This window comes from Canis lupus, chromosome 15 (assembly GCF_011100685.1).
Source record: "Canis lupus familiaris isolate Mischka breed German Shepherd chromosome 15, alternate assembly UU_Cfam_GSD_1.0, whole genome shotgun sequence".
In the NCBI taxonomy this organism is placed as follows: Eukaryota; Metazoa; Chordata; class Mammalia; order Carnivora; family Canidae; genus Canis; species Canis lupus.
The window spans coordinates 64,534,542-64,561,214 of record NC_049236.1 but is presented as its reverse complement, the minus strand read 5'-3'; the positions used below and the strand labels follow the sequence as shown (position 1 = coordinate 64,561,214).

The window sequence follows — 26,673 nt, the reverse complement described above, 5'->3', positions numbered from 1 at the left end:
TTTTTTATTTTTTTATTTTTTTGACCCTTCAATTTTTTAAGGTACAGATTTTAAATGAGAAACTGCACAAGGACTAAATATCATACCTTCAATCAAAATTAATTCTCCTTCCATATCATTTTTTCATAAATGAGGTCTAGCCATAAAGCATGATTCTATACATGGAGTGTTGGATAATTCTTATTAAATGAATCAGTTATTAATAAAATTGAGACATTAAAGACAAGACTATTATTACAAGAAAGTAATAAAGCAGAAAAAGAAAAAAAATTTGAACTTTTGGAAATGAACTGGATACCACAGAAACAGTTACAACCCTAGGAAATGTAGATAAGATGGAACACATGGGTCATGTTATGCCTTGTGAGACATTAAAGCAAACATTGCAAAGCTCCCCTCACATTTTCATAACACGTGCACGTACGTGCACTCGTGTACCAAAGCTCCTCCCTGAAGTTCACAAAACCTCGGCGTGTGCACACCAGAGAACCAGGTTTTTAGAAGTCTTAACTGGTGCCACTTATATTTGAAAGCCTGTGAGAGCCAGGTTACAGGGGCCTTAGGAGAGAAACCGCAGGGTTCTCCTGGGAACCCCTAAGTCCCCACACCCTCTGAGTTATGGAGGTCACCATGGAGACATCTGCGTACAGCCCTGCTCCGCCGTGGACGGGCCACAGCTGCTAAACCTACTGGGGATCCATCACGCCCTGTCTGGCTGCATATTAAGTCACAGTCTTATTCCACAATTTCTGAGAATCTCTGAACCCTTGAGCTCATCCCAGGAGAAATAATTAAAGTCACACTGACTTGACTAGCATATGGGATGGCGTATGTCATTAACTATTTACGGTTCCAGCGTGACAGTTTGGAAGGCAACCGACTACACCTGAGAGGTGTGGCCCCCGTGAGTGGCCCCGAGGGAAATGCGCTGAGCAGTAACGCCCTCGACTGAGTTATCTCAGCCGGGGAGGCTGGGCAAGGTGCCATGGTGCCAGGGTATCAGCCATGCTCTTTGTTAGAGGTGACGGGCCTTCTCCGATTGCTGTGACTTAAAGTATGAAGTATGGGCTGTTCCTGGGTAAGTGTGTCTGGGATCGTCCAGTTCTGAAAACCTGTAAACACAATTGGGAAAATATACACCGCAAAGATATACACGTAGAGACAGAAGAGCCCCACATGCTTTTTAGAAGCCGCCAGACCCACCCATGATCTGCTGCCACTGAAGAGACATGTTAGGCAAGTTTTCCTTTCTAACGTATGATCTTCTAAGTACCGAACTTAGTATACCCAAAGCTCGCTTGTTCACACTCCTACTGGGATATGTTAAAAAACCAGCCACCTCTTCCAGTACATAGTTCCAGTTGTGCACTGCACAAGTAGGACACATCGAAGGAGGTACCACTCAGATCATATCCACGTGCTAGCGTACACATGCACCAACGTAGAGATCCAGCTCATGAGCCAAGTTCTGGATCAGCAGGCAAGGCATGAGCCACGCTGGCACGGAGGGCCACGCACACACCTGGAAGAGCTTGCACATGTATACTCATTAGCACACACCATGTGCACGGATGTCCCGTCAGAGCTCACGCTGGCGTTCCTGAAACCACGTCTCTTGCTCCTCTTGCCCACTCCACTCAGAGTCCTCACTTCCGCCCCACGCTACCCCAGCCTGGTCAGGTCTTCTGACCTGTTCCAAGTTCTAAGGATTTAATTACAAAGGATCTTTCCTAAAAAGGAAAGAAGGCTTGGTTAGAAACCCAGGTGACTCTGCAAGCACGTCGGTGAGCATGGACTCAAAGCGAGAGGTTCGGGGTCTTGAGGAAACTGGAACAAAGCAGGAACTTGGAGGAGGAGGGCAGGCTGGGCGGGCAGGGCCCAGAGGGTGAGTGGGACACCGCGGCCTGCCGCGTGCGCGAGGGGCTCGGGCCCCCCCAACCCCGGGCCACACGGACTCACTTTTCCTCCCCAACATCCACACGGGAAGACCGGCTGCTCCGGAAGCGTCTGTCAGACCCCGAATCACGTCAGCATAGGTGCGAGGGTGGCCCATGGGCTTTCGGGGAGGTTCCCACAGTCAGGGACCCTGTGCACCTCCGGCCCAGGGGCCCCGGCTGCAGCTGTCGGGAGGGGGGACGGGGCTGTGGGTGCAGCGTGTGGACGCCTAGTTCACCCCCAGCTCCCACCCTGCTCTCCTCACGTGCATGTCCCCCGTCTCTCAGGGCTTCCAGAGAGCAAAACCAGGCTTTCCTTTAGGGTGAAGCAAGGGGCGCGGGGATCCACCTTCCCCTATACAGTCTCCCAGGTGGTGCCTCCTCTGCGACCTTCTCCTTCCATAACCTTCTGAAGTAACTGGCTCTTCCGGCTCTGAGCCCTCCGGGGTTCTCTGCAGTGAGCAGGCTTCCTGGTCATCAGCCTCCTCGGTAAGACGCTAAGTTGCAAGATCGGATCTATATTTGCTTGAAAAAAAAAAAAAGTATTCCTACCCTTTCTCAAAATATAAGTTGACGAAAGCAGAAATACCGTGTGGCTCATTGCAAAGGAGAGGGCTGGTAGCAGGGCTCCACCTGCTTTAGGGAGAGATGACAGCGGGACGACAGTGGGGCGACAGCTAGAGACATGGTGCAGGCATCGTGGCCTCTGAAATGGTCTCTCGCTCTCTCTCTCTTGAGTTTCTAATTGCTTTACTTAGATGCATCATTTTAGTGCTATTTCAGGAGATTCAAGATACCCGCACGTATTCAATCCATGGGGTTTACCAGGAAGGCTACTCTTTCTTTTAATCGTTTACCTTCTCTTCTCGTCCATTTCCCCACCAGAATCCATGTGGCCCTGGTGACACTAAGCTTATAGTCCTTCCATGCTCATATCCCTCCAGTTGCTTCCCAATTCACCGAGTCAAATCCAAAATCCTTAAAATTCTTGTGCAGCCCTGCTACCTGGCCCCCCTCCCCGTCCCACCACCTCTTTATTCTCATCTCTACTTCTCCTCAACCAGCTCTGCTCCAACCACCGGCCTCCTTGCTCCTCCCAGATCACAGAGAGCACACTCACACCACAGGGCTCCTGCTCTTTCTGCTCCCTCGGCCTGGGATAGCTATATTCCCAACTCCCTCCATCCCTGTAAGCATTTCATAAAACATCTCCTCAATGAGCACTGACCCTTCTGTTTAAAACAGCACTACCACCAGCCCCCATCTCTTCCTCCAACACTTGCTTTATTATTCTCCATAGCACGATGACAATCTGAGATCCTTTGTATTCAATTTTTATTTATTTCCCACTTGTGCTCAAAATATGTCAATGAAGACAGACTTTATTCTGTTTATTGCTAAGAACAGTGCCTGACACATAGTAAGCACATGATAAATATTTGTTCCGTGGATAAATGAATACGTGAATGAATGAACAACCCCACTCCCCAAGGATCTGAGTTAGGAAAATCCGTCAGGTAGTACAGGGTATCTCTGACCAAGGTCTACTGGCAGATGGAGACCCAACGAGAGGTGAGGACAACTCACCAGGAAGGAGAGGGAAGTCCAGGCTGGTGATCCACGATGAGCATAAGGCCATAGGCTTTACAGGAGAGGTGGATTCCAGCACAATACGTGGTTGGGTCTGGAGACGTCTACAAATCAGCTGTCTAGCCGCCTTGACATGGTTCTGTAACATGAGCAACAGTGGCCGACTATGTAAGTGTGAACAGAGCTTGTAAACCAAGCATAGGCAAGACCTCAGGCTTTTTATAGACCTGGGGCAATAAGAGCTTGGCCACAAAGTGGTGTCTGCACGTGGGATCATCCAGGACCAGAGTTCAACGATGTAGGCACCATGGGATTGGAACAGAAACACTGGTGCTTGTGCATCAATAAGGCTTGGCAATTTTCTCCTCTCGCCTGGCCTATGAAAAATAGACAGACCTTTAAACCAAATAAAGGATAGCAGGGAAGAAGAGAAGGGCCATGGGGATGCAGGGTCAAAGGATCAAAAGGGGCCTTCCCGATACTTGGGTGCTACAGTGATTACGTTGGAAAATACAAGAGATTTGACCCATTATTTCCATGAAGCTGATGAAACAGAGAGCATACTGGCTAAAGTAGTGAGCATTTAATGGAGTAGGATGAGGAGACCTACCTTTCCGACTTACTCTGATAACTTGTCATAAAGCACCTGGCAGTGTCCATACACAGAAGCACTCAAAAAATGGGTGCTCAAAAAATTAGACAAGTAGTAAAGCACCCCCAAAACCATTAGTTGTATTTCAATGTCCATGCTGCTAAAAACTAGGTCAGCATAATTTTCTCAGTTACTCTTCATTGGCAAATTAAAAAGCTGGACATCGTCCATCTAGGCCGTGAAGCTGCATCACTGGCATTATTATAAACGGGGCAGGTTACGTCAGCTTCAAGGAAATTGGTGTTCGTCACTTAATTGCTTTGCCTTACAAAATAATACAGGCTTTTAGTCCAGTGACTTTTTAACTATGTTTCTCCCAATTTGAATTCAATTCCCTCTGCTGCAGAAAAGGAAGTAATACCTACCTCACACACATTTTATGAGGATCAAATGAGCTCGTGTTTGTCAGCAGCATATAAATGTAAGGCTCTGTTGTTGTTGCCTCTGCTGTCCTTTCAGAGAACACACTTCACGCTTCGAGTACCTGTTGCATGATCCATGAGGCAATGTGCTTGCCTCTGAGGGCCAGGCTAAGCCAGACACCTACGATCCCCTCTGAGTCCGTGGGTCTCTGCCATGTGCACAATGGGAACAATGGATGTGAATGTTCCAGTTCCATGGTCCTAGAAGGATTTGATAAGAAAGACACTGTATGGTGGCATAAGACCATTTTTACCTATTTTACTTATTATAGGGCAACTTTGAGTTCTTAAGGGGCATTACTAAACCTGAATTGATCATACAATGAAAAGGTCATGCTGACAATGCCACCACCAGCATTTCCACAATGTGTTAGTTACTCGGATGTACATTAACAAAAATTTGTTATGTGTCTAATGCAGTGGGATAAATATTAAGGCCATGATGGATAATTCTGATATCAAATAATCATGGTCCCCTGAGGTGAGAATTTTAGGATAGGTTTGTATGCTTTTTGTTTGTCTATTTCTTTGTTTTTTATTTTGTTTTAAAATAATTCTTTTTTAAAAAAAGATTATTTATTTATTTATTCATAAGAGACCCAGAGACACAGGCAGAAGGAGAAGTAGGCTCCTTACGGAGAGCCTGATGTGGGACTCGATTCCAGGACTCGGGATCATGCTCTGAACCGAAGGCAGATGCCCAACCACTGAGTCACCCAGGTGCCTCTGTTTTAGAAGAATTCTTAAAAGGTGTCTTGCTCTTCCTTCAAGGTAGTGTTGCCAGATTCGACAACTAAAAATACAGGATACACTGTTAAATTTGAATTTCGGACAAACAACAATTTTTAAAACTTTTTTGAAGAGTTGACCACTGATTTTGGTTTTAATCTAAAGCAAATAATTCTCTAATTTTTTTTGGGGGGGGGGAAGAAGAATGACATATATTGAGGTAGCAGCATACCTACATTCTCTACATAGTTCTCTCTTTTTTCTTAATATGGCCTGCAACTAGAAGGAACTGAATGTTTTTAAATACAGAAGTCATATAATCAGAACTTTCCCCTAGGATGAGAGTTCCAGCACATAATATATACAACAGGTAGAGATAAGGAAAATCAGTTGAGATCCTGCTGTTCAGGGTCGGAGAGAAGTCTGAAACCCAGAGACAGAAATACAAATAGAAAAGGAAGGAACGGTGTGTGAGAGATGGCGAGTCTACATGCCCAGGCATTCATTAAATGAGGAGAAAATTAAATGTCAAAAGTAATTCTAGAGTCCTGAGTCTCAAAGAATGTAAGTCTCACCTGAGGAAGATGAGGAAATCAGAAGAAAAGACTAATTTGGAGGACAAACACTGTAAAATATCTTTAGGACTTACAGAATTGCAAATTTTCTATTAATTAAGCATATCCAAAACTAGGATATCTAAGTCTGCATGGAAATCTAAATGCATTAAAATAAACTTTCGATAAAAGCAGAAAACATACCTACGCATGCACACACATACACGCACAAAGCTTTAAACGTAAATAAAAAAATTATGTGATTTCCCGGGCATGATAAATTCAGATTGTAATTTCACCCATTGAATTAATCTTCTTTCCAAGAAAAGCAAGCATTAAAATTGTTTAACTCGAGTAATCTAATCAATACTTATTATGCATTACTGGACATGCTGGGGGCACAGATCCAGAGATCGGCCAGGCCCCTGGCTGCAGAGTTTAGGTACGTCAGAGATAAGATCGACGCATAGACATAGTGCATCACTCCAGGGGGAGATGAGAGGGATGAAGAAAAACGAACCAGGGTCAGTATTAGAGAACGACTGGGTTTCTGGGACTCTATCTCAGGGGATGTCAAGGAAGTGTTCTTTGAACAAAGACCTAGATAAAGTGAAGAAATGGCTCTGCTCAAAAAGCAGCCCAGCAGAAGTACTAGCAGCAGCAGGGTCCCTGAGGCCAACAGCCAGAGAGTATCACTTGTTACGACTTTCCTTCCTCCCCATCCTTGCTGTGGTTCCACTCTAGGCGGTTTACTCCCCTCAACCAACTGTAGGCTTGGGCGTGCATTTTGCTTTGGGGCCAATGGCATGGGAGTGGTTGTAATAGAGTCACTTCTGTCCAGAGGTTGTGCATGTCCTTGTATGGTTTGGCTTGGTCTCTAGTGTTCTTGCCATCTGTCATCGGTGGGTGGATGGCCAGCTCTGGGTGGCCACGGCTCTCAGGACGAGAGACTCATGAACCTGACCTGGAGCCTGCAACAGGGCTGCCCACCCAACCCACCAGGCCATGAGCAAGGAAAAAAAAATCTTTATTTTAAGCCCCTGGGATTTGGGGAGGTGGAGGGATTTGCACAACTTTACTGCAACCGAGACGTGAGTGATTCAGCGACAGAACCGAGCTTGAAGGTTTGTGGAATACGAAAAGTTGAAAGAGCTAGAGCAGAACACATGGCAGGGAGGATGCTTCAGCCCACGGTCACAGAGAAATTACAGTAGACTCTGTGGGGAGTTCACGTCAGAAATGTCCTCTAAGTGGGATGGGGAGGATTGTGAGGCTTGTGCTGTTCAAAGGTCCTGCTGGAAGCTGTGCAAAGAGTAGAATTAGAGGAGACATGGATGGGGAGGGTACCAGTGAGAGGTGGTTCCAATGGTCTGGGCCAGGTGTGACGGGGATGGCACCACAGGTAGCGGTGGGGAGGACAGATGTGACTCCACGTGACGCATCTGTAGGTTGGACTGGCAGGACTTACTGGTGAGTTGGAGGTGGGACTGCAGGTCAAGACACATAGAGGTGACACCTTAGAATCACGGAGAACTTCCTAGAATACTCCCAGCACAACTATTTGCTCTATGGGAGGCAAGAGACACATGTGACATGGTTCTCACATATTCACGCCTGTAAAATAACACATGAACTTTACATTAAAATAGACTTTGCCTTTAGAACAAAAGAAAATTGAAATCTTACGGCAAATATTGAGGATTTCCAGGAACATGCTACACAAGAAGCAGCATTATTCATGTCTGGTACGTTCACAGATTTGGACCTGTATCCACACACACACACACACACACTTTTAACCATGATTTAAAGCCACCTTAAGCAGTGCAGACACTGAGTCCTGCGTGAGTTGCTGGTGACCCTGTGCTTTGAATCAGGATGTCAGGAACTAGAAGGAAAGGACAGAAGCAACGACTTGCCACGGCGTGTGCTGGTGTAGCCGCATGGCAGGAGGTTAAGCACGGCTTTCAGGTGTCAAGCAAGGCTGGCTGAGAGAAGATGACCCCTCAGATAAAGAGCGAGCCAGGCCAGTTTGGGGAGGGGGTAATGTTGGCGTCCACAAGTGTCATGTTCAAGGTGACAGCAGACTATTGCGTGGAAGCGAGCACTGGTGCCCGGAGAGAAAGGCCTGGAATACCGCTAGCGATCACCAGATAACAGTTTTGAGCACCTGCTTGGTGCTTGGCACTCATGATCTCACTTGACCCACATAAGAGCCCCGAAAACCAGGTCCCATTGAGGAAGCTGACTGGGGGAGTCCTACGGCTTCCCGAGTGGCGGAGCCAGGCTGGTTGCAAAGCAGGTGTGCAGTAGAGGCTGGGGGGGGGGGGGCGGGCACGGAGAGCTTTGGGAACCGAGTGCCCTCGGCCTCTCTTGTAGTCGCACTGAGGCCAGTTTTCACGAACTCTGCTAGAGGACATCGGCCTCCAGTTTGCCCTTCCTACCCCCTACCCCGGCTTTTCAGCCGCCAGAGTCCCACATGCGTCTGCCTCTCCTTGATGCTCAGCACAGTGACCGCCGTGTCCACTGGTTCGCTCGCTCGCTCCTGCAACACATCTTTACCAGACACCAGGCGAGGAGGACCAGGCACTGGGCTCTCAGGGTGCACGGATCTCAGGAAAGATGACGCTCCCCAGCCTAGAGAAGACACGGCCTGGTGGAAAGGAGGGAGATGAGAGCTTGCCGCTGCAGGCCAGTGTGACGGCCGCGTGACACAGAGGCAGGGCCTGGCCTGCACTGCGGGTTGAGGAAAGCAAGAGATGCTTTCATTCTCTCTGACCAGATACAAAAAGGCTGCACTAATTTCTAAGGATGGTCAATGTAAAATGACAAAAACTGGGTGGCTTGCAACAACAGAAATGTATTCTCTCAGTTCAGGAGGCCAGAAGTCTGACATCACAGCGTCAGCAGAGCCTCCAGAGGCTCTAAGGGCAGATCCCTCCTTGCTCCTTCCAGCTTCTGGCGGCTTCTGGAGGCCGTCGGCTTGTGGCAGCATCAGTCCAATCTCTTCCTCCATCGTCATGAGGTCTCCTTCTCTTCCGTGTCTATCTGTCCTCGAAGGAAAGGACATCTCAGAAGGACATTTAGAGCCCGCCCTAAATCCAGGATGATTTCTTCTCGAGATCCTTAAGTAATCACATTTGCAAAGATCCCTATTTCCAAATATGCTCACATTTTGAGGCTCTATGGTTCCCATTATGAGAAAAATGAATGGTCTTCCCAGGCAAGAACAACTCTGGCCACAAGCGACAGACTTATGGTGAGCCCAGCTGGATGAAAGAGGGAAATCGGGGAGCCTGTAAATGGAGAGGACGGTAGTGTCCAGCGGGGCCCGGTAAGCCAGCTGGTCTCTCCTGCTTTGCTGCTCATTCATCCTGGGTTTTCTCTGGGTCTGTGTCATCCTCTACACACCTATAGAGTGGCCTCACCCCCAGGCTGGAGACAGGGCCACTGAGAGCACCACACTCTCAACTTCTCCTTCATCATTATAGAAAGTGTGATGCTCATGTCCAGCCCGGAAGGCAACACGGCAGAAAGGATTGTATTGGCTTTTTTCCAAAAAAAAAAAAAAAAAAAAAAAGAGAGAGATACTGTATAAATAATGAAAAAAAAATCTCTTTAGACAACCAAACAAGAAATTAAAAGTTTGAGACCATGGCCAATCTAAAGGTTCGAACAGAAAGCATATGACTCAGAATGGTTGATAACTACATATAAGAATGATTGCTATTTTTTTCTGATAAAATAAAAATCTAATGCTTTTTAAAGCACTACTTTAAAAAAGCAAAGAGAATAATTAACTTAACTCACTGGAGAATATAAGACAGTCGTCCATCCTGAAGAGAGGAGTGGAGTGGAACCTCTCTTTGGACCTAACGGTCATTGCAAGTATTTCTATTTTAACTTCTTACACAGGGTGTGAATAATGCAGGAGTTAGAAAAATTTACTGGGCCAGATACTCATATTTCAGGCCTTGCAACCAAGAGGCAAATTGAGGATATAATGTAGGTGCTTCTATAAGAATGTAAAATATAACCATTTAAAGCCATAAAACAATGCAAAGCAAAACAAAAATAAGACTTTCCTAGCTCTTGGTTCATACAAGGACAGGTGACAGTCCCAACTTGTACTTCCGGCTACAGCTGGCCTCAGCTGGCCAAGCCCTGGGGCGGGCCTTCGGGTCCCAAGCCCTCCACATCTACCATTGAAGTTTGATCTTGGCTTTCCTTGAGCCCACCCCTGAAGAGCTCTAGAGATGGTTGGGTGATGGCAGTCGTCTAGTTGATTTTTCCCTTTGCCGTAAGGAAATGGCCCCGGGCTCTGACGCAGCCTGCTCCTGCCTCCAGCTCTCGTCTGCACCGGAACCCAAACAAGAACTTGGTTCTTTTATCTCCTGACCCTGGGCCCTTCCCTCCATAGTGAAGTGCCTCTTACAGATTCATTCTTCTCAAATCTCCAACACCAGGCTACTCAAGTTTGAAGACACCGGCATCCCTGCCTGAGCTAGGCCTGATCCTGTGGTTGGTCCCAGTTTGAAAATTGCCGGGGATGCCACGGCCAACTGGAGCAAAGAAATGCGACATCTGCGGGGAGGGAGTTGTCCCGCTTTAGAAGGGCACTTTGTCAAATCTCCCAGGCCTCAAGGGCTATGGCCCAGGCCGCCAACCTCCCGGACTCCTCTGTAAATGGCAACAGCGACACCAGGAACTGCAACAACAATTAACATGTTTGTGCATTTACTCTGAGCCAAGCCCTTTTGTCAGCTTTTACAAGCATTCATTCATTGTTTTACGATTCCCAAAAAAGAAGTAAAAATCTTTGCAGCTTTTCTTTTCTTGCAGCCCATCAGAAGATGCACACAGCTTGACTGCGTGAATAATCACATTACATAACCCAATTCATTTGTCGTGATTCAGGCCGGTTTTTAGAGCTCATGATTTATGGCTCTGACATGCCATCATGAATTAAAACAGGGCGGGTGTCCAGTATAGCTCACAGGAATGACGTTCCACCCATGAAGCCCAGATTCTCCAAGGTGGAAGGCAGCCAGACATGCCGTGTAAAACCTTATGCACGATAACTTCTTGTGTTCCTTGGCGTGCGGCACACTTGTATCACAGCACGGGCACCCCCGCCCCCTCCAGCACATAATTCATTCTCATCCGCGGTGAATTCTCACAGCATTTCATCAGGATCCTGCACCTGGTAACGGAGATGCTTGCAGAGAGACCACCATGGAAACAGAAAACATCACGAAATGAATTCTGAAAATTGGACTCTGTTTACTGCCAGAAAGCAGATGAATGAAAACATTTAAGCAGAGAAGACCGCAAAGGCCAGTTTAAGGTACCTAGATATTCTAATGGCAGTTACGGTAAGCACGCAAGGTCCTACTCTGGAAGACCTCAATAATCCCCCAGCTGTATCCTGCAGTCGATCCAAACTGCCTTCTGTTCTGTCCTTTCCGCCTTCAGATCTTTGTCCCTTCACCCAAGCCAGCCTCAGTGTCTGCAGCTTCCCCACCACTATCTTGATGTTCCAATTAGTGGTTCTCAGTTTTTTCCCTGACAGATACAACTAAGGACCTCAACGCCCTGCTTGTGGGTGCCGTGGCCCGTGTTGGCAGGGTGAAGCGGCGGAGGCATATCTGCAGGGAACTGCATGCCATTTGAGAAGTCCCTCCGATTGAGGGAAGGGGTGTGCAAGCTCCCAGCTGAGAATCCCTCGTCTCTCACTGGATCTCAATTCTGGCTACACAACAGAACGATCTGGAAAGTTTACAAAAGATCTGAAGCCTGGGCCCAACGGCAGAGCAATTGAATCAGAATCTCTGGAGGTGGGTCCAGGGCACTGTCAGGTTTTAGAAGCTGGACAAGGGGCGCCCGGGTGGCTCAGTCAGTTAAGCAGCTGCCCTCGGCTCAGGTCCTGATCCCAGGGCCCTGGGATGGAGCCTGGCTCCCCGCTGGGCAGAGATCTGCTTCTCCTCCCCCTGCGCCGCTCCCCCTGCTTGCGGTCTCTCTCTCTCTTTCTCTTTCCCTCTCTCTCTCTGTCAAATAAATAAATAAAATATTTTTTTAAATGCTGCACAAGTAAGTCTGTTAATTCTGAGAACCACTGGCCTAAGTTCTAAATTTTACCCTATCTCCCAAGATCTCAGCTTTCTTAAATCCCTAGGTAGAACGTCAGTTAATACTGCTCCACAATATCTTCTTTGAAACCCTGGGATCAGATGTATTTCAGAATTCAGAATGTTTTTTGGAGACCCAGTGTGTGTGTGTGTGTGTGTGTGTGTGTGTGTGTGTGTGTGTGTGTGATTAGATTACGTAACACCCCCAGGAAAGTATGGGGCAGCACCTCATAATCAAACACATTAACACCCCACAGTTGGATAAAGAGATATCCAAACAAAGTGGGATAAATAGTCCATATCTTAGTTGAGACCAGATTTAGTTCCCAAACTAGTTAAGAAATATGTTTCGATTTTCAGAGCTTTGAGATGTTGGAATCATGGGTGATAGATTGTAGATCTGGGCTAGTCAAGAAGCTCCCTTTCCTGAAGTACAGACATTGATCACAAAGATGTGCAAGACTTGGATCCCTCCCTTGACAAGGTAATAATCTAACTGGGGAAAAAAGGTAAGAGGTCGTAGACAGCCAACTATAGTCCGGGCCACCTTTCTCGAAGCATCCTGAGGACAGTGTTCTCAATCCTGCCTGCGCGCAAAAGTCACCCGGGGACTTACAAAAATATTGTCACGGATACCCTCCAGAAATAATTAGATCAAAATTTACATACACATATTTTTGCATAAAAATACATACTTTATACATATACATATGTTTGGCACAAATAGTGGGTTTAAAAATAATTGTGAAGGAGAAAATACAATTAGAAGAAAGCAAGCAGATTGATATCCTCTTGCTGAACGTAAGTAAAAGTGGTTTCAACACTTGTGCTCTTTGGGGTTTCAACAGTTGAGAAAAGACCCAGGACGTGAGAGGAGGCTATGGAGGGATACGGAGCAGTGGTGAGACATGATCTAAAAGGAGAAACTTGGTTTGTTAAAAACATAATAATAGAAAAGGGGGAAATAGTTGATGTACTTCTCTTTCTTTTTTTAAAAAAGATTCTATTTATTTATTCATGAGAGAGGCAGAGACACAGGCAGAGGGAGAAGCAGGCTCCATGCCGGGAGCCCGATGTGGGACTTGATCTCGGGATCCTGGGGTCATGACCTGACCCAAAGGCAGATGCTCAGCCACTGAGCCCCCCCACCCCCCCCCAGCCGGGTGCCTGAACACATTTCTCTTTCAACCAGTGCCTCTTGGTTAGGTCGGGGGAGAGGAGTGGCAGATGAAGATGAAGTAAGAGAAGCTCCTCACCCTACTGTGTCTCACCCTCTTGGCCAGCCCCCACTCAACACCAGTTAAAGACAACTTCTCCAAATCTTCTGCCCTCATGGCAATTTCTTATATACTATCTTGCGATATCCCATCAATTTTTTGAGCTGCAATTTAAGTCCTTTATTATGAGTTAGGTCTTTACACATACATGCCTATCCTCCTAACTACATCATAAACTAGAAAGGAGAGAATATTTCTTATAATTCCTTGTTTCCCCACAATACTACCATGCCTTACATAATTTAGATTTTTGGTAATGTGATTTTTTTCTGTAATGTGACATCATAGCTTGATGTCAATGAGAGGACGCTTGAAGAGGGACGGCTGAGCGTCCATTTTTTTCCTAATTTATATGGAAGCACGTGGCACATGCTTAGTGCCATAGTGAGATACATGCTATGCGGGGCCTGTGACGTTAGTTATGTGCACAGAAATCAATCTAGGTCATGGCACGTTAGAGGCTCAGGGAGGACTGACTCAGGGTTCAATCAGAGTAACAGATTACTAGGAAAAAATAGATATATTCTCCATATATAATTATATAAAAATGCATATTCTCCTGATATATATGCAAATGCCCCACACATACAACATGGATTTGTTATGAGACTTGAACCGGGCGGTCGGAACGGAGGGTGGATGTAAGGAGGGGAAGAGCAAGAACGGGCTGGAGTCCACAGCACAGCCTGTTCTGACTGAGACCCTTCTACGTCCAACCTTTGTGCAAAGGTGTCCTACGGAAACCAGAGCCCTTGGTCACAAGTCCACACACATCTCCCAGCCCAGAGTCTAGGAAGTCATCTGAGGAGGGAGGGGCCATGGGACAGTCCAGGCCCCAGGGCCCCCACTCAGGATGAGTCCTTGGGTCAGCATCAACACCGTGAGCTACAAGACAGTCGCTGGGGCCTCCGTGCCCCCTAAACAGAGACGTGAAGAAAAGCAAATTCTGGGAAATGGAGTTCCACTTAATCAGGTTGACACATTACAAAGCCCCCATGAGGACTTTAATTTACATTGTTTAAGAGGTTTTAGTGGAACAAGATATTTTCTTTAAAAGTATTTTTTTGACGTCTTTACAGAAAACAATTCTAAACCATTAAACTATGACACGTGGACTGGAGATCAATGATTTATTTTTAAGGTTGTCATGACACTGACGATATCCAAGCCAATGGCTTAGGTAAACCATCAAAGACCACAAAAGGTATGCAAGCTGGATATTTGAAAATGTCCAAAGGATGAAGGGAATTTCCTCAACCAGGGTTGGTATAATAATGGCACACCCTTTATAATTTTCTATTTTCTTCGAAACATGAAAGTGGAGTTCTGTGCATCTTCCACAGAGGCAAGAGTTCTAGAATTTAATGTCTGACATAACATCTTTCCCTTAATTCACCACAAAGACTTATGTCTCCAGCAAACTGTTCATCATATTTGCATATGATTTCTTTCCAGTGAATCCAGTCCTTTGAAGCCATGAACTTCCAAACATAAATAGAAATGAAAAATAGCACTCATCAAAAAGAAGACGTCGTACGTCTCCACCAGTCATTTTTTTTTAAATAAGAATCACCCTTTTTCTGGAATTTGAAATAAACTACTAGCACTTCTGAAAGGCCTCGCTAAGTGTGACCCTGAGAGTATGGCGTTGCCGTTATCCTTATGCAGCCCATGGGAATGTGAAGACCTGCATCGAGGTGGAGCAGTAGGAAAGGGGCCCAGTAGTGAGAGGCTATCTTACCCTCGGCCGTCTTCAGTGTCTGATCCATCTGTGTGGCTCTGGCTTATTGTCACGCGGCACTCTGAAAATCAAGTTTTCCAAGCCATAGATGAGCACAAGTGTTGGTCTGTGCCACAGGTGTGAAGTGCTGATGCTGACGTAACCCTTGGTGCTTACGCCCATCCACACTACAGCTAATGGCCAATGAAATCGGGCCACAGGCCCTGAGTTAGCAAGGAGTCACCTTGCAACAGGCAGCAGCACCTAAGTTTACAGGCTTGGCTGAACTTCCCTTGCACAGCAAGCCAAAGAGGTCAGCATTGCCTCTGTTTCACTAAGGAGGAGAAGGGTTGAGTGACTTGTCCGAAACCTGTCTGGTTCCAAAACGCACGTGTGCTGCTGTAGTATCCCCCCTTCTGCAAGCTCTCTTCGTGGTCACAACCCAGGACTTTCCTCATTTCAGTAATAACAGCCCGGATTATGGAGAACCGTCCGTAAAGATGCGAGTGTAAATGATTTATGACTTTATGATCATTTAATCCTCACCGTTGTCCCACAAGATAGAGATAACTATCATCAGCATGATATACAAAAGGAAAGTAAGCCTCAGTGAGGTTCCTTTAGTGGGAAAAAGAGAAAGAATTTGTGCCCTACAGTGAGAAGAGGAGAAAGAATTTGAATCCTGGGGTTGGTTCATCTTCCACATCTTTATTTCAACTTAAATAATACCCCCCAAGCCCATGCACTTATCCAACTGGCTTCAAGCTACTTTATTTCTAACCTTGCTTCTCATTACATTGAATTGCCTCACACTTTTGGTTCTCTCTAATTTGGGGGTTTTACCTTTGACCTTTTAAAAATATTTTTATTTATTTATTTGAGAGAGAAAAAGAGCTCTAGGGGTAGGAACAGGGTGGAGAGGGGGAGGGAGAGGGAGAGAATCTCAAACCCATACCCCCCTGAGTGTGGAGCCTGACATGGGGCTCGATCTCAGGATCCTGAGATCATGACCTAAGCTGAAACCGAGAGTTAGACGTTTAACCAACTGAACCCCCAGGTGTCCCAACCTTTAAACTTCTTGAATTTGTTTTTTCTTACTTCACCCATCAGACACTCTAAACATTTTGACTGATGGCCAGACCCCAGCTATAAAGACACCCCTAAGGACCTTGTTCAGTATATTGCACTGTAGGACTGCATGACCCCAGGCCTGGATGTGCTCCGTGCTAGTCCACAAGGGGATTAGGACCCAGGCCAGACCAGACTTCTCTCTGTAGCCATCCCTCAGGTGTCCACATGAACAAAAAGTAAAAATTTTTGCTTGTCCTTCACCACCGCATTCCCTGACTCCAAAATTTTTTACTATACCTTTGACCATAGTCTGCTGTGCACACTCATCTTGAAAGTCTGGTAAAAGCTAATAGTGAGATGAATCAGTCAATTTGTGCACATTAATGCATTCCCGTAGATTGCACTTCTATGTCTTTGAAAATGACTAAGCAGCATCGATGGCTCTGCCCCAACCCGGAATTCAGCAGAATTTCTGCCATAAAAGACCCATAAGGAGGTACATTTCCAGCTACAGCTGGAGGATTAACTGCGTTCCTTTTGTCAATCTACGGCAATGGTGTTAATACCTCCAAGTGTGAAAATCGTCAGCTAGTCCCGTAGTAGTCATCAAAGTTTTGTTGACCAAATGGCTGAATGGAAAAAGAGGTTAACCATCTTGGTGGACGAACTGTGAAGTGTTGATTGAGCCAGCAGGGAGCTCTGAAAAGGAGTTTCCTCCTCCTGGAGTTGCCACCTGGTACCCTCAGGGTAGACAAAAGTGACAAGCTAACCATTGTATGCGGAAATCGCGTCCAAGTGTGTTCTGCAAACAAGTGTGAGGTGTGCAGTCCCACCAGAGGAAGACTGGGCAGGTTCCCGTAGCTCCGCAGCCGCTCCCCGGACCCAGGGCGGCTGCCCTGAGCCCCATTTAAGGAAAACCATGAGACCCCTTTAGCCATCTCTTTATGGGCTAAGCGAGCAGATCAATCTATTTAGGCCTGTTCAGGGTACAAAGGAAAATCTCAAATCTCTGCCTTAAAAACACTTTAAGAAATGGGCTGTGTCTGGTTACTGCACACACTGCGCGATAATTTCCGTTGCACCTTCTCCACACCCCCACCAACAGGTCTTGGAAGCAGAGTATAAGCCTTAGAACAAATGAGTCGTTGGGGTCATGCAAGAAGTAACGCGTTTTTTGTCTCAGCCACAGGACCTATTAGCAAACGTAGTGGCAGCTGCGTGCTGCAGCTCCCTGGATTATTCCTGACGCCAGCACAGCGAAGGGACTGTGGGGAGCGTTTGCACCAGCCTCCTACAGGAGCGTGTCTGCTGGGCACGTTTGCAGGAGAGACAGCTTCACGGGCTGTTACTTTGAAAAAAGTTGGTACCGATACTCTGCCTCGTAGGTCGCCGTGGAGGAAATATCCAGGATGTTGTCTTCTTTCTGCCTCCCAAAATACCATATGTTCATGCTTTTGCAAGGAAGAAATACACAGAAAACTAAAACCAGGGTTAGCAAGTTTTACTTGTTTTTTAATTGGCTTTGTGCTCTTCGTGGCGTATCAGAGTCACTTTCCCAGGTCATTCAATCTTCCCCTGACTGTGAGTAATGGAATATTCTAAGTTTAGCAATGCTCATTCTTGAACTTTTGGGTTAATTCCAAACTCACTATTATAAATCACACTTTGAGGAACAAGCTCATGCATTAAATCTCTCCGCGGGTTTCTTGGAGATACATTTTTAAAAGTAATGACAGGTCAAAGCTCTTCGAGTATTTTTAAAGACTCTGCTAAGCGCCGTCAGGTGCAGGCCGGCACCGACTGTGCGACAGAGGAGAACGGGTCATCTGTGGCCTGTCCTGGGCAGGAGCAGCCTCGATGCAACCCGGCCTGCGGGGCGCCGGCCACGCTCCTGGCCACCAGGTGTCAGCGCAAGGCAGGGCGACCGGGCCAGGCCTGGCCGGGCCACCCCGGATCCCCTCGGCCACGTCCCCCTGGGCGCCTGCAGTGACCTCGGGTCCAGGGCTGACCGTCGGCTCTGCTTTAGGGCCCCCCCAAACTGTTCCACGGCCTCTGCGGGGCGAACCTGGTCTGGGGAGGATCTGGCCGGCGACAAAGCCCTCGCATGTGCTCGTTCGGCAGCCACAGCGACACAGAGTCCCCCGGAGACAAGTGGGTGTCCCCCGGGAGCTGAGCAAGGTGGGTCAACCACGAGGTGGGGACGCTGCCAGGAGGGCCTCTCCAAGCGGACGGGGGGCACTCGGGTCTGCTGACCTCGGCGAAGGCTTCCTTGCTTTTCTTTTCCTGTTATTTTATTTTCTTTTTATTTTTTTTACTTCACGAGAGACACAGAGAGAGGCAGAGGCCCGGGCAGGGGGAGAGGCAGGCCCCATGCGGGGAGCCCAATGCAGGACTCGATCCCAGGACCCGGGGTCACAGCCTGGACCAAGGGCAGACGCTCCACCGCTGAGCCCCCGGGCCCCCCCTTCTCCTTGTTTCCGAGGAGAGGCCACCTCACACCCTATTGTGCGTGGAACGTGCAAAGATGTGATGGAGCTGTTTTGGGGGTGCTTGGTGCTTGCGGAAGCCTTGCACGTGCAGCCCGAGGTGCCCTTGATGTGCTGCGGCCACCGGAGCAAAAGGTCCCTGGAAGGGAAAGAGACACGGGGGTGCTTTACGTCGTCCCGCATCATGAAACATTAAATGAGGCTTTAATCTAAAATATGCTCAGGAAATTAAAGGGACTTTCGATTGATACCGGTGCTTTCATCACAAAACATTGAAAATGTGAGGATAAGGGTAGTGACCTCTGTTGAGTAATAAGCCCTCCATACCAGCAAAAAGGAGGGTTAAAAATAAAAACAGGGGGATCCCTGGGTGGCACAGCGGTTTAGCACCTGCCTTTGGCCCAGGGCGCGATCCTGGAGACCCGGGATCGAATCCCACATCAGGCTCCCGGTGCATGGAGCCTGCTTCTCCCTCTGCCTGTGTCTCTGCCTCTCTCTCTCCTCTCTCTGTGTGTGTGTGTTACTATCATAAAAAAAATAAATAAATAAAATAAAAAATAAATAAAAATAAAAACAAGGATAAAGGAAGGTCCTGAATCTATAATCGACTAATTAGATTGTCTAATCTAATCTCTGCCTCTCTCTGTGTCTCTCAGGAATAAATACACAACATCTTAAAAAAAAAAAAAATTAAAGCTTCCCTGAAGGGAAGACGTAGGTAACAAGTACCCAAGGGTTGTCTTCTAAGCAAAGCCTTGCCACCTGCCCATGGCTCCTGTGCGCAGGCCAGCATCGGCGTGGAGGTCACGAGGGGACAGACCCGGAGACCCAGTCGCAGCTCCCGAAAGCCAGGGCCCGGGCGTGGAGCAGAGTCTTCCTCGCTCCCCTCCGAGGCAACCAGCCCCGTGGACACCGACCGTGGGCCCCTCGCCCCCAGGACCGCCAGACAGTAAGTTCCCTACAGGACACGGGGTCTGTGAGACTGGGTCGTGGCCGCCCTGTACCTCCTGAGAACAATAAGCACCTGTTTATTTAACTAAACCGCTGGCTGGATTTTCTATTCCCTGCAGGAGGATGCAATCGTCACTAAGATCGGGAAAGGGAAGAAAATGAAGTCATTATGGGGGCGGTGGGGGGAGGAGCTGATGACCGGGATGAGGCCTGCCGGTCACGATGTCAGAGGCCAGAAGTCTTCCTTTCTTCACTAGGAGACTCATATTTTATTTGTCCAGTGACATATTTGCAGCGGAACGGACATTAGAGACCTGCTTGCACCCCAAAGCCGGGTCCTTTGGGTGGTTGGTCGGCAAGACCCCCAGCCTGCCCAGAGAGAAGCCTCCACGCCTGGGCCCAGGTTTTCAGATCTGCCAGCCTTGAGCTCATCGACCGGAGGTTTCCGATCTTCATAGTAGTTGCGACTTATTGGAGCCATCGGTGCAGGTACACAGACCCCAAAATATATCCCACCTCATTAAGAGCGAAAAGTTTGTGAGGTGTACCCCCAAGGTTTTTCTCCAAGCTTCCTCTGAGCGGCCTCCTGTACGGCGTCAGAGCTTGGTGGCATGCAAGGTGTCACAGGAGAGCGGAACTCGAGATTTTCCAACCGGCTTTCCATCAAACGTTGTATGAAGAGCTGCTGCTTCATACACTCTCGCCGCAGGGACTCGTAGAACTTCGTCTTCGCTCGCAGCAGGGAGAGCCATCCGGCCTGTCTTTGGGCCAAATCCAGGTCTGGAAGCGTGGGTGCTGCTTTGTGCCCATCTGGATAGTTGGGATTTTTGTGGGGTTTTTGTTTTGTTTTGTTTTGTTTTACAGCTGCTTCTCTCCTCTTAGATATTTCTGGTGTGAAATTAAATCATCCCTGAAGTCACCCATGATGAGGATTTGGGGGGACAACATGGAAAGACTGCGACCTGCCAAGAAAAACCAGGAGTGAGCAGATTTGAATGACACCAAAAAAGGTGATAAAGTCTGAGTGGAGGAGATTCAAGAGAGGGAAGGGTTTTGTTTGAAGGATGAAAGAGAATGGTCTAGAAGGATGATGATAGTCTGATGATTGATAGAATTCCAACACCATCTCCAAGCCTCATGGTAGATGAATTACGGGAAATCTAGTTCATTCAGCTCAAGGAAACTACAAGTGAGATGGTGACTTTGACCTTGGGTGATGGATGATGTATACACCTTAAAACATTATCAAATGAATCATTCAAACAATTGATGCCCAATGGAATGTAGAAGCCTAAATTATTTGAGTGAGTCTCAGATTTGGAAGGGATTTTATGGGTATTTAGTTCAATCTCACACCAGAGTAAGGGGATTGTTTTTGAGTTTTCATCTCAAGTGGAGGGCAAAACCCCGGCCTTAGATTTTCCCTGGGTTACGTGACTGCGTGTAGAGAATAAAGCAAAGAAAAGAATGGTTGGTAACACATTGTTCTGAATGTGTTGATTCAGCAGATTATTTTTAAATACACCCAAATTAAACTCTCATTTTTTTCTTTCAGATTCCAGCACAAAGGGGCCTGTTTCCAAAGAAAAAGCTCTTCTGACTATAAATATACACTGACAAACTGCATACAGAATGTCCCAGAATTAGGGTAGGTTAGCAGAGAGCTAGCATCCCACAATTTGCAAAGGATGGTAATAAATATATGTTTATTATACATCATTTCACGCCTTAATTTTTTGAGGTGCTACCGTAGTCTAAACTAAACCTGACGGAACAAAGTACATTACTATTTTCCCCTTCCCTCTCTTCTATTAGAAACAAGAAAAACAGCAGCGGCGCCTGGGTGGCTCAATCAGTTAAGCATCTGACTCTTGGTTTTGGCTCAGGTCACGATCTCAGGGTCGTGAGATCGAGCCCTCCTTCCAGCTCCGGCTCAGCCCCTCAGCCCAGAGTCTGCTAGTCCCCCTTCCTCCCCTCTCTTCTCCTCCCTCTGCTTGCTCTCACATGCTCCCTCTCTCTCTATCTTTCAAATAAATAAATAAATAAATAAATAAATAAATAAATAAATAAATAAATAAAATCTTTAGGGAAAAAAAAAAACCCATAAAAGCGAAATGATCTGTAAAGTGCTCAGTGCTGGGAGGAGAAGTCTCTCTGGATTTGGCAACTTGTCACCCTGCCATGTACTGCCTGCTGAGCACTGGCTTGCTAGATGTTGCAGAGCTAGGCTAAGAGCGAGAGACCTCCTAAGTATTAGCTGGAGAGCTCCTAAGCACGGGTATTCATTCGGATTGGAGATTTTGAAGAATGAAAAATAAGGTACTGATTAAGTGCATGCAAATTATGTAATGAAAATCGGAGAAGGACAAACACTGTATGTTCTCATTAATTTGGGGAATATAAATAATAGTGAAAGGGAATATAAGGGAAGGGAGAAGAAATGTGTGGGAAATATCAGAGAGGGAGACAGACCATGAGAGACTCCTAACTCTGGGAAATGAACTAGGGGTGGGGGAAGGGGAGGAGGGCGGGGGGTGGCGGTGACTGGGTGACAGGCACTGAGGGGGGCACTTGATGGGATGAGCACTGGGTGTTATGCTATATGTTGGCAAATTGAACACCAATAAAAAATCAATTTATTAAAAAAAATTATGTGGTGAAGCAGCACACCCGAGGCTATAAATGCCTCACTTTTCATTGAGCAAGGAATGCACACCATGTAGGACTTCCAGGAATAACTAAGTTTGAGCCACGCCCTGGACTCTTTTTGCAGCATCAGGGGTTAATGTGATAAAACAAATAGCTCTGAAAAAAAAAAAATAGTTCTGCTAATACCTAGTACTCAGTCTCTGCAAAAGATACATTTTATTTTTCCAGGATCAAAACAATTAACCCAGAAGTGATATTTGTCAGAAATACATGGTCCTCGGATGAAGTAAAGCAGCTGCAATATCCAAAACTCACAGTTTTCTTTACTCTTCTATACCTGAGTGCGGCTTACCAACCCTAATTTCCACTGCATACGGAAATACCTAATGGTGTCATTTCAAGAAAACCTGGTTCTTGTGGTTTATTATTCAGGTTTTTTTGGTTGTCTCTCTCGAGCTCAGGGATTCTTACTCCCTCCCTTACTCCCAGGTGGCATCCCGGCCTGGGGGAAGCTTATGCAGCGTCCCAGGACCAGTGGGGGGGCAGGAGCCGAGCTTTGAGTCTGTGTGCTCTCGTCTAACCCATTACAGAAAAACTTACTCTGACACTTGCTAAAATGTTAAGGGAGATTTTATTCAACTATTAAAATAGGGGCTTGCAATAGGGAAGGGAGATGGGGCTCAAGTTCTAATGCAGTTAAGGACAAGTGGGGATTTTTAGGCAAGGAACAGGGTGAGGGGGAAAATCACTAAGAGGACACACCGAGGATGGGGGGGATACTTACGACACTGACCCAACAGGATTCTTGCTAAAAGGAGGCCAAGGATGCACACATCAAAATAAGGAATAAGGAGCTTGATCAGATGCCCTGGGTCGGGGTGGTGGTGACTCATCACGGTCTTTGTGAACAGGAGCTGGGCAGGACCACAGCTGAGGCGAAGTTGGAGAGGGCCCAGAGGAGCCTGGCCAGGTTGGGTCAGGAAGAGCCTTCACGGGCGCTCTGCAGCCTCCACTGAGGCGCAGCCCATCCTGCTGGTCTCGAGTCTCCATCACGGCCCTTCTAGCATCTACAGCTGAGGCCCTCAGCCCACGGCACCCTCCACTCCTCGTTCACTCAAGCTTTCTAAGCCCGCTGCTGACATCTTTCTGCTGTTCCCGGGGACTCAGAAACTAATCTGCATGATATTGGGGTGCCCAGACCCCCGGGGATGCCTTCCGTGTCACCCACTTAGACATCTCCTACTAGCTCTTGTTACTCTAACCTGGGGAAGCTTGGGGGCCTCTCTTCACGGCTCCCATTCTCTTTGGCTACTTTTTGGAAAGCCATTCAAACCCTCCCATAATTCACCAAGGGTTTCCACTAGTGTGGACTAATAATGAAGGAAGCGATTGTTCCAGATCCGTCCAACTTTATCTCAGATTTGAAGACAAGTACTAGAAAAACCCATAATGTAATTGGAATTGAGAGATGAAAAAAAAGGGGGGGGGGAATGAGAGCAAATATTTTCTTCTTTTATGGAATGTTTTTTAATCAGCAAATCATCCTCTAGGATTAACAGACATCCTACGTGTAAAGGATAGTTGTGAATTAAATTCTGCTGACATTTTTTTTAATGTATGGAGTATAGTGTTCCTTGATTATAAACCAGGAAGTAATCTTCTCCACCCAATATTCTAATTTCGGTATATCACTGTCTGTAAGAAGAGGCAGAAACCTGAGCAGAAGGAGCGCTTGTCAAGAAGTCAGGGGGTTCTGGGACCTGTCTTGGTTCTGTCACTAACAAGCTGGATGATCTTGGGCGAATTACTGTACCTCTCCCAACCTTGGTTACTACATCTGGCAAATGATAAGCGATCTGAATACGTAAGCTTCTTTTTGTTGTGATATTCGATGACTCTGTTACTGGAAGCTGGGCTCTCAGCTTGAGGCCAAGAATACAGGGACACGTCTGGGCATGCTCAGCACACTATCGTGGCAGCCAGGCCTGCTGGCTGGTGCAGGAAGACCCAGGTGCTTCTTGGAAGAACTCATTCCGAAGGAAGGCGAAGCTAGACTCCAGAAGCCTGATTGGCAGCAGAGCCTCAGTTGGCAGAAAAGTGGTTATTTTGAAAGTGTGACAGTGTTCATCATTCTTATCTGTCTTCTAAGTGTATGTCTAAGTTCAATGAGGACTAACTAATTAAGCAATAATAAATTACTAAAACGCGAAAGACTGGTTTCACTAAAAAAAAAAACTCTAAAAAATATGGAGTCAAAATACAGTGTTTCGTGACCTTCCAACAAACTGTGTCACCAAGGGAATGTGGGCATTTTCAACATCCATACCCGAAGCAGAATCTCGGCCTCTCGATTGTTGTTGCATTGGCGGCTGGAGGAAGCACAGCAGCACGGAGAGGGTGGGATGCCCACAGACACGGAGCAATCGGTGTACCACGTAGACCATCCTGGCACTGCCCAGCAAATGGCCCCAGCACTCGGTGGGTCCTGGCATGAGCACAGTAGTTCTGAAACCGTCATGAGACAGCTCCGAGGGTGCCCACTGGCCTCTGAAGGACTTTGCGGAGGCTAGAGGGCCTGATTGAGCATAAACCTAGAGCACAAATGCTGCTTTCGACTGCACAACGTGCACATGCCCTTCTTCCAGTAAGAGAATCTAATTTTTCTTCCGGAAACCACCCATACCTCACTCTCAGTCTTAGTAGTTTGAATACAATTGATCCCCTTCCCAGCTCCAGGGGGTGGGCATGAGTCCCAGAAAAGGCTAATTGATATATTCCATCCTTTTGGCTGTGGTGATTATGTTATGGACTGGCGCATAACCAAGGCCAGGCCATGAAATGAAAGTACAGGACTTTTATGGAATTTTTGGAAAAGAGACATTCTGAGATTGCAAATGATGAGGAAAATGGAAGCCAGGAACTGCCAGAGAGTGATACATGGCAAAAAGCCTGCCTGAGAAAGAAAGAAACACAGAGGAAGGAGAGCTCAGTGTTGTGAAGAATTCTGAAAACGTGGAGGTAAGGCCAAAGGTTAGGGAACACGTCCTTTCAGGGGTCAAGGCCTCCCAAAGCCTATCTAGGGAAATGAATTTAGTCTGACTCACTCTTTTTAATTGATTAAAGATCCAGAAGTAGTGAGTCCTGTGCTAACCTGTAGATATTTGTCTGGTAGAGATGCAAATGATGTCTGTCCAGCGGAACAGATCATCCTAAACATTTCAGTTCATTGCCTTGTTGGCTATTAACCAGCTTATGTGTCCCTCCAGCAATCTTATTTTAGTACGCCTCTATTGAATTGCCTTTAAATGTCTAGCTTCTCAAATGATGTTTGGGCCAGTTTTAATATCTTTATGTTTCTCTCATTAGCAATTTAAATAAAATTTTTAACTCATGGTTTATTTTATACTCACCCAAGAGTCATTTTTAAAGAGTATTTAAAAAAAATTATACTTCAACCCAAGAGATCAAATTAAAAAAAAAAAAGAAAGAAAGAAATAGAGAACAAGTCCTGTCTACTTCTTCATTTCAGTACTCAGATCCTGCTACTCCTCCTTGTGGATTATCCCATCCTTTGAGTCGATAAATTCTATATTTCGGCAAGCCAGTGTGATCTAGGTCTCTCTTTTGTATCCAAGAGTCTGACACTCAGTTCCAATATTTTTTCCCCCTACCACCAGGCAATTCTCCAATGCCAGCTGCAGGTCCATCAATTCAATTCCATTCTGATACTATCTACCCACATATAGCATCAGATTCTACAGTTGAAGGATTCGGGTCCCATAAGACTCCCCTTCACCTCAGGTACCAATCACAGACCTGGGCTGTTTACTTGTGCTTCTGATGCACCCCTATAGGTTCCAGTGTCCCCCTCCTAGCATTGGATTAATTTGTTAGATTGGCTCACAGAACCCAGAAAACATTTTATTTTTACTAGGTCCCCAGCTTATTATAAAAGATTATAATTCAGGAACAGTCAGATGGAAAAGATGCACCAGGCAAAGTGTAGGGAAGGGAGTTCAGGGCTTCCATGCCCTTTTCAAGTGAGACACGCCTCAAATCTCTTTGTGTTCACCAAACCCGAAAGCTATCTGAACTCTGTTCTTTTGGGGTTTGTGGAAGCTTCATTACATAGGTATAATAGATATAACTCACTGCCCACTGGTGATTGTTTCAACCTGTCGCTCCTCTTCCCTCCCTGGAGGTGGGGGAGGGGGTGCTGAAAGTTCCAAATTTGTAATCTCTGTTTTGGTTCTCCTAGCAACCATCCCCCATCCCCAAGCCATTCCCCCAAATCACCTCATTAACATAACAAAGATACCTATATGGCTGTCATCACTTGGGAATGAGGATGAAGACCAAACATATATTCCTTATTATAAACCACAATATCACAGTATCCATAACAGTGGTGATAAATACTGATGGGTTCAACAGCCAGAAAAAAAATGCAGGTTGGTACCAATTGAATATGTAGCCTGACAAGATTTGAGAAATATAGGGTTATATGTTA

General features: G+C 46.6%; 2 long non-coding RNA genes across 5 annotated transcripts; one reads left to right on the top strand and one right to left on the bottom strand.

Moving 5' to 3' along the window:
* LOC119876997 lies at nucleotides 1-26,375 on the bottom strand. 3 transcript variants are annotated; one of them, XR_005370042.1, is made up of 6 exons: nucleotides 26,316-26,375; nucleotides 4,542-4,799; nucleotides 3,752-3,901; nucleotides 3,522-3,663; nucleotides 1,960-2,459; nucleotides 1-1,730 (listed from the first exon to the last, which is right to left on the bottom strand). It is a non-coding gene; the product is annotated as an uncharacterized LOC119876997 (long non-coding RNA). The 3 variants fall into 3 exon arrangements; XR_005370041.1 differs by having other exon boundaries at nucleotides 1-2,459; XR_005370043.1 differs by lacking the exon at nucleotides 3,752-3,901 and having other exon boundaries at nucleotides 1-2,459.
* On the top strand, nucleotides 18,016-21,201 carry LOC119876998. 2 transcript variants are annotated; one of them, XR_005370045.1, is made up of 6 exons: nucleotides 18,016-18,255; nucleotides 19,349-19,512; nucleotides 19,796-20,003; nucleotides 20,083-20,292; nucleotides 20,397-20,524; nucleotides 21,070-21,201. It is a non-coding gene; the product is annotated as an uncharacterized LOC119876998 (long non-coding RNA). The 2 variants fall into 2 exon arrangements; XR_005370044.1 differs by having other exon boundaries at nucleotides 19,796-20,292.
* Nucleotides 26,376-26,673: the final 298 nt, after the last annotated feature.